The 14,932-nt window shown below is 39.0% G+C and overlaps 2 protein-coding genes across 8 annotated transcripts in view; one reads left to right on the top strand and one right to left on the bottom strand.

The window, feature by feature from the left end:
* Positions 1-14,932, bottom strand: part of WDR7 (WD repeat domain 7) — a 367,588-nt gene that overhangs the window by 89,341 nt on the left and 263,315 nt on the right. The window lies entirely within an intron of this gene.
* Positions 1-14,932, top strand: part of LOC127046995 (uncharacterized) — a 441,735-nt gene that overhangs the window by 260,936 nt on the left and 165,867 nt on the right. The window lies entirely within an intron of this gene.

The following is a 14,932-nucleotide window of genomic DNA, read 5'->3' as shown; positions in this document are numbered from 1 at the left end:
CACCTATCGGCAATCCCTATTTATGAACATCACAGGCGTGGCAGAAGTTCAACACACATTAAGGCAAGATTGCTTTTTCAGAGCATATGTAAATGAGCAGCACTGACTGGCTGGTGACTGATTTTTAGAACAACTCCTCCGCTTTAAATATTTACATCTTAGCTGTTGTTCCTAATTTGCATTATACATATATGAATGCCAAGTGTTAATAAAACTATGATTTTTCATTAAAGTGTCATTTAAAGGCACATTGAGAACAAGAGATGATTTTTGTTACATAGGAAGTGGTGAAATCTACAGCCTTCTCCTCTAGCAATGTGATTTCAGATGCGTTAGTACTTTAAGAGATGCACAGGAGATAAAAATATATTAATTTAAGTCTGTCCAGGCCCAATTAAATAATTTTATCAAGCTTCATCTGTAATTTAAATATTCAATTAACTTATTATAAAGCAATACAAAATTATCACAGTGTCTCTTTGGAAATACAAGCAGAGGCCCAAGCCTGCAGCCTGTACTCATGTGAGCAGTCACACTGCTTTCAGTCAGATTACTCACATGAGTAAGGGCTGCAATTGAGTTATGATTGCAATCATTTTACACAACTAATGTCGTCATAACTGATTAACAAAAAACTCTTTTCTAAATCCTTAACATAATATACACGCATTTAGAGACTCTGGGTCGGACTGTAACTGTGCCAGAACTCCACTCAGTGAAGCTGATTGATGAGGTGGTAAAGGTAGCTGTCATCCACCACTGAGCTTTTCTGATCTCTGGGGTTGCTGGGGGCTAGTTCAGCCTTTAGTGTAAGTTAGAGCAGCCTCAAGACTACTATAAACTATATACAGCCACAATTGTCTTCTGTGGAGCTGTTTCATAGCAGAGAACCTCTCAGTACAGTCACATCCTGGCCATGTCCCTTTCATCCCCTACATCCTGCTGGAGTGGCACAAAGCTCCCTTATTAGCAGGCAGGATATGGCTCATTATTGCTGTTCACTCTCACTGCAAATGAGAGAATGCCGAAGATCATCCCAAACAATTCCATTAACTCTCACATCATTTATATTTTATTCATGTCACATCTTATTAAAGAGACACATTTAGAAATGTTAAGAATTTTAAGACTTGTTTTTTAAAAGAACAGTAATATATAACATGTTATATGTTTGTACATAACATACAAAGCCTAGGTAGAGTCCAACTCCACTAGCCTCAAAATGACAGGAAAGAAGGCATCAATACCTTTGCTCAAGCTCCAAAAAACATGTAACTTAGTCCATCAACTTGTTTGGCCCCATCCCAATAATGGTTGAGTCATGATGTTAATGTCTGATATCTTCTGATACACCAGGCTAAAAGAAGGAATGATTTCTAATTCTTCAAAGGCGTATTGATAGCATAGTTAAAAACGTTCCTGGACCAGATAACATGTTTCTTAAGTCTGGTCTTTAAATAAGTATAACTGGGAAGGGGGGTTGGAGTAAATGTACATTTTGAGAGACAGGGAGGGAAGGGATGAAGTATACCTCTCAACAGCCTAACAAGAGAATGTGTGATCAAAAGGGGAAAAAAAGGATACAAACAATGTGAAATGTTATTTTCTCAATGAAGAGAAGATCTCTCTTTTTGAACTATGCTTAGGTCAAATATTTCCAATAAAAATAAGATTAAAAAAATATCTATACTGTTTAATTCTCTTTTCTGCTCATGTTTTATATGGAATATAAACTATGAATTGTGGTATAAAAGCAGTTGGCATGAGTTTGGGATGGCCAAATACTTATAAGTGACAAGGCCACAAATACATGAGTGCCATTTAAACCTTTATTCCACACCATTAAGTATATGCCCTAACTTTAGGAATATTTTAGTGGGTTTAAAAAAATTATTGGAACTATTTTTTCATCTGTAAAAGTAGGTGCTTTAGTTTCTGAGCGTTCTCTCTCACGTTTTGTGCAGGGAGTGAGTGCCAAGACTGGTGTCAAAATTGTTTCATATTCTGAGTTATTTCCATTTGTTTTTCATTTTCCAGAAAAAATGTTCAGTGGTACAAAGCTCCTCTTGAACTGCACTTAACAACTTTGATGGTAACAATGAAGTTTTTTTATTTTAGATTTTTGTGTATGGTAAATCTATGATATAACAGGATCGCACACTCTTGTAACTTACATATGAAAAAGTATGAAAGACCAGCCAAGCATAGATTAAAGCTTTCTCTGACAAGTGAGCTATTTGAGCCACTGTCAAACTATGTAGCAGCAATACATGGATAAAGGATAAGCATTAGATTCAACAAAAATACATAAGATCTTGCTTATCATTTTTATTCACCTCATCTTCTATTTCATCAATATACACAATAAAATAATGAATATAACATTAACGTACTTCTCAAAATAGCACTATATAGATGTCCCTTTTACTTGTTATAGCTCTTTGAATAAAACTAAAAATCATTTTGGCATTTTTGCAGACTACTGAGTGATGAAAGCATATAAAAGCTAGATCAACAATCTAATCCTAATGTTGTTATCTAGTAACCCTGGTCTGGTCCCTATGTGTATTCATTGAAAACTTCAGAAGCATAGTTCAGCAAGGATTCACATCTTTCTGTCAGGAATATTTTTCCTCTCAGTGTTCGGTAAGGCATGCATTTTCCTGAAAAGCAACAGGTTTTTTGTTAATTCATTTACAACACTCAGCTGTGGTAGTATGTGGCCAGAGATTAACCCCCTCCCGCGGCTGGTCTGTATGTCTTCTTTCAGAGCTAAAGCTGTGCGTGATAGAACGGGCACACTGCACCAAGACCACAGATCAAAACAAAGGCAGATTCAAACCTAGCATTCACAAGGAAGCACCTTGTCTCTTATATACAGATTTATTCTTTTATAGGGGAATTTCATTCTTTCCACATCCTTAAGATTAGTACAACATGTGTACTGTCCCACCCAGATATGGATTTCGATCACACCTTAAAGAGTCATTTGTGTAAACCCTAGTGCAGACAAGCTATTGATGGAGTTCTACAAAACTGACTCATCCTACCACAACACATGCCTATATATTGCCAATGGCTCTAAGGGAGCTCAAACTACTCTATTTTTACACTGTCCCCCACCCCTCAGTAAATTTGATTCAGAGTACAAATATGTTGTTTATATTATTTATTTAAATTTATACAATGAATAAAAAAGCCGCCTATTCAGGGCTGCCAGCAAGTGTGGCATATGTTAAGTCAGTCAGTCAAACTGGTACAAACAGGAATAAATCCAATTGCCTCCCCTAAACTGGGAAACATACAGCCAAATAGAAAATACCTATACATTAATATAGTGGGTCAAGATTTATTGCCTGGGTCCCACAGGCAGAAAGTCTGCCTGGAGTTGAGGTTTAGCTGCAGACTTGAGCTGCTATGCCAGTAGCCAGATGATGGCTGACACAGCCCACAAGCGGATGGGAGGCACATCTCCCTCACAGCCTCCACTGATGGGACTTGTGGAGCTCTGGCTGGAGTTTAAAGCTGCTTTCCCATGGGGAGGCTTCCCAACTTGTGGGAAACTGCCTCTACGGACACAGCTGGTGAATACAGTGGGAACTAATCAAGCCCAAACTTGTAAAAAAATTTACACCGTACTCCAAAATAAACATAACAGCAGTACGTGTGGCTGAAGTTGAGACTGCTCATTGTGGGTATGCTGGAGGGGAAGGGAGCGATTAGATTCCCTTGGCCTCATGTTCCTAGGCAGGAGACCACTATAAATTTGTTGCAAGCTTTAGGGAATGTAAGGGACCAGCACTCTGCCCCAGAATAACCATGCTTGGCTACAGCAAGCCCAAGCAGGACAGCTCTGCAGGAGCGCAGACTACATTTGAAATGTGTATCAATAAGTATTTTTTTTATTGAACTTACTCCAATACCATAGTGCCATACAAAAGATCTGTTCTGAACAAAGGCATGAAGGATGGCAGAGCAGTTTTGTCTGGGATGCTCTTGGGCCTGCACTGACACGGTGGTGGTAGTAGTGGAAACTAAGTAGATCTGAGACTAGCTGATACTACTTCAGCTAATCTCCGGCCTTCATGCTTCTGGGAGAAAGGAGGCTTGGCAGATGACAGAGGCAGTGCCCTGAGATGTCATATCTGTCACTGAAGAATGGGCAGGAGCATTATGGGAGGACTAATTGCATGACTGTAGCTGCAATACTTGTTTTTCCTGTTCATCTTGGCAATGCAATCATGCAGAGTGATTGGATGCAAATATATAAGTGCCTTTATATGGCACTTGCATTTTCCAGGGTCTTTACAGACATTACAAGTTCTTCACACACTCCAGTAACTGAGGGACTTCATTATTCTTACTTTATAGATGAGGAAACAGAGGCAGAGCAGTTAAGTAATTCTGTCAAGGCCACAGAGGAAGCCTGTATCAGAGATGTGCCAGAGTCCATGGGTTATAATCCTGCATTCAGACTAAGGCTACTACTCATCCCTCATACACAGATGCATACTAATAAAAATGCATATTTTCAAAAAATCAGGCCAAGATTTATTTCAGTAGGGATTTAGGACACAAATGCAAGCTCTTATCAAGCAACACTGCAAGAATACAAGTCCTTAGCTAGTTGCAATAATTAAGTAGCACTGCTGGGAGCATAACAAAGGCTCTGTTGGGTTCCTGGACAACAGCAGATCTTAACCTGTGGGTTGCAACCCTGAAGGTTGTTGCTGGCAGGTTTCTGTAGGATTGTAAGGCTGGTCCTTTTTTCCTGCTGGTCAGATGCCACAGGTCAGAACTTTGCCTTGTCTTAAGCATGAGCGAGTGGAATACTGATCATAGAAATGTGCTGGTATCAACCAGAGAGACTTGCACTTGAGAGGAACTCAAGAATACAACACTCCCTCTCCCAAGGATGAGAAAGAACACTGAAGGGTTCCCTCCAGCTCCTGAGGAACCTGGGAAGGCAGGTGAAAACGCTGCATGTAAGGGAAAGCACTATGGTGGAGGATGGAGTTTTATCGGCTCAACACACATTAGTAGCTAAGAGGGGGGCAAAGAGAAAGTGGAGACCTCACCTCACAGGAGGGAGAAGAAAATCACCTACTCAGAGCTACCAGATAGGATTTTTAGGATGTGAAATCCAGGGGCAGGAGGTGGGAAAGCAGCGTCTACATTTTGGGTCACAGGAGGAGAAGGCTTTTTAAAACTAAAAGAAAAGATGCTTCCCCATAGGAACATGGAGTCTTCTTGAACACACACAGATTTTACATGTGCATTTCCTCCATCTGAGAGGATGAGATTTACATTAAAAAAACGAACAAGCATCCAGCCATTGGGAGCTTTAATTTACTTTAATTTCCAGTTAACTTTTTGAAGCTTTGGGGAGCTCAGCTCTGCAAAAGAAAAAGAAGCAAAGAAGAATGTTCAGGACTACAGTGCACTTGAAGGTAACATGAAGAACAGAACGAGAGAGAGAGAGACACTTTAGGGTAACACAAAAGAGGCAGATGGGTTAGGGAAAAGGGAATTAGCAGAAGAGACCCATAACTCTCAATTTCTTGGCTTTTGTAAGGTGAAGTTAGATGCAAAGTTTGATTACTGCGTTTTTACATCAGCATGAATAATTGGTTTGGTTGCTATCTAATGTTGGTAGTCCATTGCTGATGATGAAGATGATGTTGCAATTCTTATCTATGGCTACGCATACGACTCTGAAGTCCGAACCCTGATGCACAGTGCCAGACGCACTGAGGGCACGGGAAATCTGTATCTATGATATTTGATTATACAGCTCTGTGGCCCCTGTCATGCAGACTGGAGATGATTTCGTCGATCCCCCTCAAAACTGTCACATGCTCATCTTGTCAGACACCATCAGAGAGTCCTATTCTGAGCCATTTGCTCAAGTTCTTTGAGATTGATGCAAGCCTACAGAAGACTACTCTAGCCTCTATCTAATAGCCAGCCATCAAACTTCAACAGTGCAGTAGTTTACCATTATTATTTCTAAAGCAGCCTAGTTAACTGCACAAGATTCAATACATGAAATTTCAGTATAAAAACAGTGTTTATTTTGTTCCATATTTCTGTATAAAAAGAGTGACCAAGAGGGAAACCAAACCCCTAAACTCACAGATTCCACTCAGACAGTCAGTAACACAGAGGAACACCAAGCCATGTTCTCCTCCAATCCTTTATCAGCCATGAAACCATGACCAGGCTAGTAACCTTCTGCAAGAGAAATCACAAGGATGTGATTTTCCTTTGGGTCTTTTCTTGTTGTAAGGATGAAAAATGTGGCTGCTTTTGTGTCCCTTTCCTCCTATGGCTGTTAGATCAGACAGATACTTTTCAGAGGATGAAATGCTGCTGTACAAAAAGGGATGAGGGAAAAGCCAACACCCAGCAATTTTCTGTCACTGTGGCTTACACAACCAGACTGACACCATGAAGCAACAGAATGGGAGGAAACCGGGGCACCTACATTTCTGCAACATTGCAAAGAAAAGTCTAATTTAATTTACTCTTTTTAAAAGCAGTCTCTTGGATCTGAAGAAGTGAGGTTTTTTACCCACAAAAACTTATGCCCAAATAAATCTGTTAGTCTTTAAGGTGCAACCGGACTCCTTGTTGTTTTTGTGGATACAGACTAACTCTGCTACCCCCTGATACATGAGTATTGATGGAGCTCAGTACTTCCTATTTTATAATTCTATGTCTCTATCTTTAGTCTGAATTTCAGCTTAATGCGAATTTAAAGGTTTAAAAAACTAAGCTTATAACTGAAATGGTGACAGATCCCTTGCTACTTCCAGGTTTAAAAGGTATTTTTGTAGCTCAAACAGATGGAAAGTCATCTAAGCCTCTTTAGAAGCTTTCTCTGTTCTCCAGCTCATGTTCTTCCTTTTTTCTAAATCCACAACTATCAACTGCAAAGGTTACATTCTAAAACTAATGCCCTATATTTGCAAACTAAAAAGGGACTACTTAATTATTTGTACCGTTTATTCATACACACACTGAAAAGAATACAATGTTCTTAAATGTTGATAAAACATTACAAAGTAATCCATATCAAACTGCGTTTTTTAATTCAAAGAAGAAAAATTATGGACAGCAACAATCCCTACAGTCCTCTATGCCTAGAAACCAAAGCCTAATTAATTCTAGAAAAATACTCTTAATCCTCATGAGTGAGCAGTTCCACTCAGCATGGCTAAAATAGTGTAATCTTCAGTGTGCGTATGTGTTTGGGGGGGGAGGGGGCTGGACTAGAAGGGTGGAGGAGTTATCCAAAATTCTGCAGCACATCTCAGCTCAGAAATGTATTTTATTCAGCGCAACAAAGAAGATAAACACTGCATGTGTTTTTTTCTTTGTCAATAAATGTGAAGTGAATTTTTTTTAAAAGCACAAGCTTGACATAAAAGCTCCTTCAAAAAGTGTGCTTAACATCCCAGACAGAAGTAAGGCAGCTGTGCCCTGTTATTGTGTACACGGTAAATCAGCCACAAAAAGGGGCAGCTCAGCAGGGCACCAGGAGGGTAAGATGCATACTTAACCCCCTGTACACATTGTTGCTCCATTTCTTTCCATAGTCCTTCTGAAGTCAGTACTGTACCTGTCATGGATGTAACAGGCCATTTTCAATCTAAATCTTGTTATAGATTAATAAGCAAACACTTTCTCGCTTATTATGCAATTTATCATGATGAAAATTGCATTGGGCTCCTCAAGGCTACATGCTGATACATTCATTTATTCTGTGCTCTGTGTATAGAAAGCCATACTAATCTTTATGACAGCTAAGGATGTAATAGCAAGACTAAAATTACTTTCTGAATAACTGTACTTGCTCAGTTTATATAAAAGTTTACATTTAAATACAGTATACCTTACCTGAATATTTTTAAAACCAGACCAAAGGGTATAAAATATTTTACATTTTATCTTCTAAAAATCAAACTAAGTTCAGACAACAATTATTCATCTTATTCACATATTTTTCCATGTTAAATGGTACAAACCCACTCATTCTTTAAAATTTGTTTGGCCGATGTCTAAAAATATGCTATACAGTAGCCTATCAATATTTATCTATAAACAGTGCAGGAGGAAGTTAGTCATCTGAAGACAGACACAGAATGAAGATTAGATGCATTTATAGAAGCAAGGCAACCTGCAGAGTTCATTATTGTCCACATTTTCTTAAATAGTTCACAATGATTCTAAACCACGGATAGTGCAGCAGTCTTGCAGAACTGCAAGTGAAATATAAAATGTAACACAAAAATGAATTCCATAACACAGATTGTGAAAGTATACAGTGATGGTTTAATATTCTAGGAATGTTATTTCAATCAATTATTTAACAAAAACAGATTAAGAGTACCTTTAAAATATCTAATTGAAATACTGTGCATTTTTTATTTTATAGAGTTTATATTATCATCATGATTTTTTTTTTAATCTTTTTTCTCTTCTGGTACACTACTAAGATATAGTGGACTATACAGCTAGATGAACAACTCTCATTAAGATTTTTGCAAATAATGGACTTATTAAAAGTAAATGTTAAATCAACCAATCATTTTAAAATATTTAAAATATATATTAAAGCATGTGAGAGATGAGTACTGAAAAAAGATTAATAAATGATTTAATGCATGCATTGTCTGCACATTGCCTTGAAATTGCAGTATACTGTTTAACTTATAAATTGGTATTTATATTATATTGTGAGATTATACATTTTTGATCATCATAAATAATATTATATATTGTATATTATATATTACATATTATATATTATATTATATATATATTATATATATATATATATATTATATATATATATATATATATATATATATTATATATATATATATATATATCTTCAGATCACATCCGTTAACAAAAAAATTAAATTATAAACAAATCTGTCACAATACTGAAACACACCTTATAAGTAGAAATTTAAAATACTGAACAGTTGAAGTTTAACTTTCAATACATTAAAAATATAAAATAAACAAAGAAAAAATAATGTTTATGTTTTTATTCCAAGTGATATACCAGTAATTATATCTTATTTTTTGAGTCAATGATATTTAACTGACATTTGCAGTTATATTTCTTTTAACATTATTTAATATAAAAATCAAATACTAAAAACCTTAATTTGTAGTTGCAAAAAAACTACAATGCAGACACTTCTGAAAATATTCTAGAAGATAAAATGAATATTTATATATTTCTCCCAGAGTAGGAAGCTGATATTTTGTCACAGTTAGAGGTTTGTTTATTTATTTATTTCACAGGATTCATGTAGCTATGAATGGAAACTAATCTTTTCTAAATAGACACCTGACGTATAGCCACTAATATTATCCAGTATTAGTTATTAATTATTATTATTATTATTTTTTAGACAGGAAAGAGCACAGACAATATGAAACGTAACAATTCAGTTATATCTAATACACAAACAGACCACTCCATTATATATATATAAAGCCTTAATAAAATATAATTACACACACACAAAGGCACATCAAATTACAAGAACCTAATTTCCCATCCCTCCAGCATAAAGGTCCAGATTCGGCCACCCTTATTTCATGAGTCATTTCATAGTTATATATTTTATCATAATTATTTCAAATGGGATGATTAAAGAGTAAGGGACTACTCAGTGCACGTAAAAATGGTAGAATCTGGCCTGTGATCATTTAAACAACCCTGCACAAACCACAAGTACACCTCTACCTCGCTATAACACAACCCGATATAACATGGGTTCATGTATAGCATGGTAGCAGCTGGGCTAAGGCAGCGCTTTAAAGGGTCCAGGACTGTGGCTGCTGCAGGGAGTCCTGGGCCCTTTAAATCACTGCTGGAGCCCTGCCACCACTACCCCGGGACTGCGGCAGAAGGGCTTAGGCGGTGCTTTAAAGGGTCCGGGGCTCCGGCTGCTGCAGGGAGCACCGGGCCCTTTAAATCCTGCTGGAGCCCTGCTGCCCCTACCCTGATATAACGGGGTTTCAGCTATAACGTAGTAGGGATTTTTGGCTCCCCACGACCATGTTATAGCAGGGTAGCAGTGTATTAAAAGAGAAACTGAGCAACTCAGAATATCAAATGAACGGATGTTGTATATGTACACTGCAATGGTGTGTAGAGTAAGGGGGAGGAGAGGGCGGAGAGAGGAGATACATTATGTGTGAGCAGATGCCACAAGCTTATTTTCCTGTCATCTAGGTTTATATACTGCACTCATCAACATGGAATCCAAGCATTTTGTCTAAGCCAGAGAAACCTGCAAATACAGATGAATGCTCCTACTCGTGCGAGTAATGTTACTTAAATGCATTTGCAGGATTGGATCCTATGTGTTAACCTGAAGTAGTCAGGAATTCCGATTCTAGGTAATTGCAGTTGCTCCAAGAGGACATAAGGCAAAAGGTGGCACATCAAATCGACAAATTCTGTAGTATTTAAATCCCTACATGCTAATAAGACCTGGAGATGCACTTACTGGATAATAAGCAGGAGATGCAGGACACAGACAAATTCTATAAACTATAGTTTAAGCTGTGAAATATTAGAATATATTTTACCATAATAGTATGTTTATGTGTTTATGTCTATTTCAAGGAATTGAAATTTTAGTCGTACGAGAGAAGACAATTGATTATATGAACTAGCACCCTACCAGTCCATAAAATGATACCATATAACTCATCTTCCTTGCCAGTTAATAAGACCAAGGCCCCACTCCCTCTCTGAATGCCTTCACCCTCTTTACTTCTCCCATTGCATCAAGATTTTTATCTTTGACTTCAAGGCCCTGAATATTTCTTCCCCTCCCCAATTTTTGCCCTCTTCTCTTTTTATAGCAATTTTGTCCCCTCTGCTCTGCCACTTACTCTAGCCTTGTTATACATTATGCTTTCTTCTCTCACAAACATCTCCATGATCTCCACTGTTGCATCCATATATTTGGTCCATACTCCTGAGATGACCCTCTCCTCCTTTAAATTCCTGTGGGTGACCCACTTCTAATGTGATTGCTACAGAAGATTAGCTGATGAAAGGCAGTTCGGTGATTCGGGATAATCTTTGTATTTTTCATAACTCACACACACACACACAGTTATTAAAACTTCATAGTATCAGGGTTTGAGCAACCACTAACTATCTTCTCTGTTGGTTGTAACTCTTTCCTCTACCCGTTCTCACTGCTTTGTCTTTTCAGCATGCATTATTTTATCTTTTTTATAGCACCCAACACAATGTGAGTACTACTGCAAACAAATAAATCATAGCTCCATCTCAAAATTCCTTCCTTGATACAAACCTTCGATTTGCCTTCACCTTGCATAACTTTGTCTTTATCTTAGACTCAGAACCTCTCACCTCCTCATGCATTCCCCACATTGATAAATTCATCTTATACTGGCTGCCGGAGCTTCGGGCGGGATTTCAAGGGTCCAGAGCTCCCGCGGCCGCGGTGAACCCCGAGCCTTGCCGGGCTGGGGCCAGGATTTAAAGGGCCCGGAACTCCTGCCGCTGCTGGGAGCTCTGAGCCCTTTAAATCTGTCCGCAGCCCAGCTGCCAGAGCTGTGGGCGGGATTCAAAGGGCTGTGGGCTGCCCGCAGCCGTGGGACCTCTGAGCCCTTTAAATCTCAGCCCCAGCTCGGCCGCCGGAGCCGCGAGCGGGATTTAAAGGGCTCTGGGCTCCTCACAGCCGCAGGAGCTCCGAGCCCTCTAAATCCCGGCCCCAGTCTGGTCGCCAGAGCTGCGGAAGGGATTTAAAGAGCTCTGGGCTTCCCGCAGCCGTGGGAGCTCTGAGCCCTTTAAATCCCGGCCTCAGCCCAGCCGCCCGAGCCACGGGCAGGATTCAAAGGGCTCTGGGCTGCCTGCTGCGGCGGGGAGTCCAGAGCCCTTTAAATCCCTGCCATTGAAGCCAGTGCAGTCTGGCACGGTACACTGGCTCTTGCCGGCAAGCCATACCGGATTACTTTCACCTCTGCTGGTTAGCCAGTGATGAAATGCAAGGTTCAACTGCCTATAATTGCCCCATTACAGAAGACTCAATGGAAAACTACCAAAGACAACCGCAAATAATCAAAACCAGTTGGTGGTAAAAAAGGAGCATTATAACAGATGGGGATCGCCCTGGATATGAATAAAGACAAAAGACTGTTTCAGTATAACTAGAGTGAGGAGAAGCACTCTGGATCCATTCACAAAGACATCTTACTGAGCAGAGGTGTTTTTCATGAATGATTAGATCTTGCTTCCTGTGAAGCCAGTCAGCTCTGTAACAGACTGAACTTCGGGGAGATGGAGGTCAGGGGGGAGAACCTACTTATAAGATAATGGGGTCACATAATAAATTGTAGGCCCTCATTCACATTTTATTATTTTATTTTGTATTGTAACGATTTGTTTCCATCACTCTCTCTTGCTTCTCATGTAATCTCTATTCTTTCTTAAATAAACCTTCTTTTGTTTCATTATAAGTGCTGTGTATTATACAGGGGCGGCAGTTTAAGTAAAACTGGTACGAGGACCTGGGATTTCTGTGAGAAACCAGTGTCTGCGGTTGGATATCACAGGGGAATGCTTCAAGGGGACTCAGGGACTGAGGTGCACCTCTTGCTAACCTGCAAGGCAAACACAGGGCTGGCATAGTCTGGAGTAGAGTGGCTTGAGTGGCTGAGAGGCTGGTGGTGTTAGGGAGCTAGCACCCAGTCACCACAAGCAAGACTCCCTCACATTGGAGGCAGAGGGGTAAGGATGTGAGTTACAGCCCTTTGTACCCTGAGAACCATCACAACCACCTCCACTAACATCCTCATTCTTCTTTCAATTACTTTTTATATGGCTTCCCTAAGCCCCAGTCCCCTAGATCTAACACAATGCTGCTGCCTGCATTCTCATACGAACAAACATTCCCAATCGCATACCTCCATCCTCAAACAGCTCAACTGGCTTATCATTCATTCAGGATTCAGTTCAAAATTGCCTCCTTGTTGATAAACACTCTCCCAGGGCTTGTTCTAGCTTACCACATAGACCTTGTCTCCTTATACTCTCTTCTACTAACCTTTCATTCATTAGCATATGCATCCTGGAAGTAAATAGGCTGCATCCGTCTGGGTGGTAGAAATATTAGGACCACTGAGTAGAATCTGCTGCACCAGAGTCTAAGCAATGACACGACTCTTCCCCTTATCCTTTGACTAGACAATGATCGGCAGTACTTTGGGTCATTTAAATGCAGTGGCAGCTGCCACAGATCCTGCCCAATGATTTTAAGCTCCCCATCTCCCATAATCTGCCCAGCCAAAACCTCCTCTCTGTAGGCTTCGAGCATAGATGAGGCAGAACAGCAGCTGGGATCTCAAATACAAAGGATTGGTCTGCTTCCCACACCATTCCCATGTCTTTCCTGTGAGAGGTCCACCTCCTTGGCTTCTGGTCATAGTGGTCTTTTAGTTCTTCACTGGGGGCCCTGTCATGACAATCGGGCCTATAAAATTACCTGAACCATGAAGCTCAACTGTAAAAATTAGGTAAAGTTCATAAGATGTTACAGTAACCTACAATAACAAATGTTGATGGGAAAAGGTCCAAAGAGATACAGAATAACTGAATTAGGCTAGACAAAAAAGCCAAGTTGATATAATTCAAGGACTGCATTGAAATTATGCTGGTTAAAAACCAGAAGGTGGGGAGCCAGAAGTTAATAAGCCAAAATCGGTATGTTGGCTATTAGTAATAACTGGTGGACAAAATAATGAGAGGATGGCTGTTCCATCCACCACTCCATTTCTGGGTCCTTACAAGAAAGATTTTCTGGCAAAGTACAAAAGAAAAACAACCACAAAAAGAACAGAACGAAAGGACAGATGGAGGCTACTAGAGTAAGCTTCACCATCATGGCTGTCAACCCCACTGTTTCCTGGGACCTCAAGCCTTCATCAGCCTGATCCTGAGAGGTGTCCTGACCAGAACAAACCAGAAATAGAGGGACTCAGATAACAAATTGCCACCACTATACCAGTTACAGCTGAATTCCTATGAAATCTTAAATAACAAACAAACAAAAACTATCCGATATCAACATAATCACAGGATTTCTAGTTATGGAAACAAAATTTAGTTATTTAATTCACCATACATCACAGTACCTGAGGACAAACAAACACCAGAGGATTAGAGAAGGATGGAGGAACCTGGCTCTATTTCATTGGTTTTGTGAGTTTCAAATAAAGTTACAGGATTGGACTGAACTAAAGTATTTTCAGGAGAAATTACTTATAATAAAGAAAAACTAATATAAGTTTTTAAAAGAAATTCTTGCAGCATTTTACAAACCAGTTTTGAAGACATATTTTGAGAAAGTTTTAAACATGGGTTGTTGTGTAGATATAAATTTAGTGGTTTCTTACAATGGGACATACCATACACTATTATTTTGAAAAAATATTATTGTGAAAAATATTTATTTTGAATTTTACCTCAAATTGGCAGTTTTACAAGAGAAATCTCTTTTTGATCTGATGAATTGCAAATACCAATTTAGAAGGTGGATTATGTGCCACACAGAACAAAAGATAAGACAGTCTAAAGTCTATAAGACAGTCTAAAGTATAAATCCCTATTTAGGTTAGCTTAACAAGCTGGTTTTTTGACCCAGGAGACAGTTTGTGGTCTATTGAGTTCATGATCTCTTAGGAATGTTTAAATCCACAATTTACTGAGATGCTACCCATGCACACCAAGTTTAGTTGAGGAAAGTATAAAAGTCTAAATGGTCCCAGAAAATAATTGTGCCTACATGTAATAAGCAGTATTTCTAAATAAAACAAACAGCTTTTTCTAAAATGTATTTTCCAAAATACCCAAAAGATATTAG

The sequence above is a fragment of the Gopherus flavomarginatus genome, chromosome 3 (assembly GCF_025201925.1).
Source record: "Gopherus flavomarginatus isolate rGopFla2 chromosome 3, rGopFla2.mat.asm, whole genome shotgun sequence".
Lineage (NCBI taxonomy): Eukaryota > Metazoa > Chordata > Testudines > Testudinidae > Gopherus > Gopherus flavomarginatus.
This window is presented reverse-complemented; position numbering and strand designations above follow the sequence as displayed.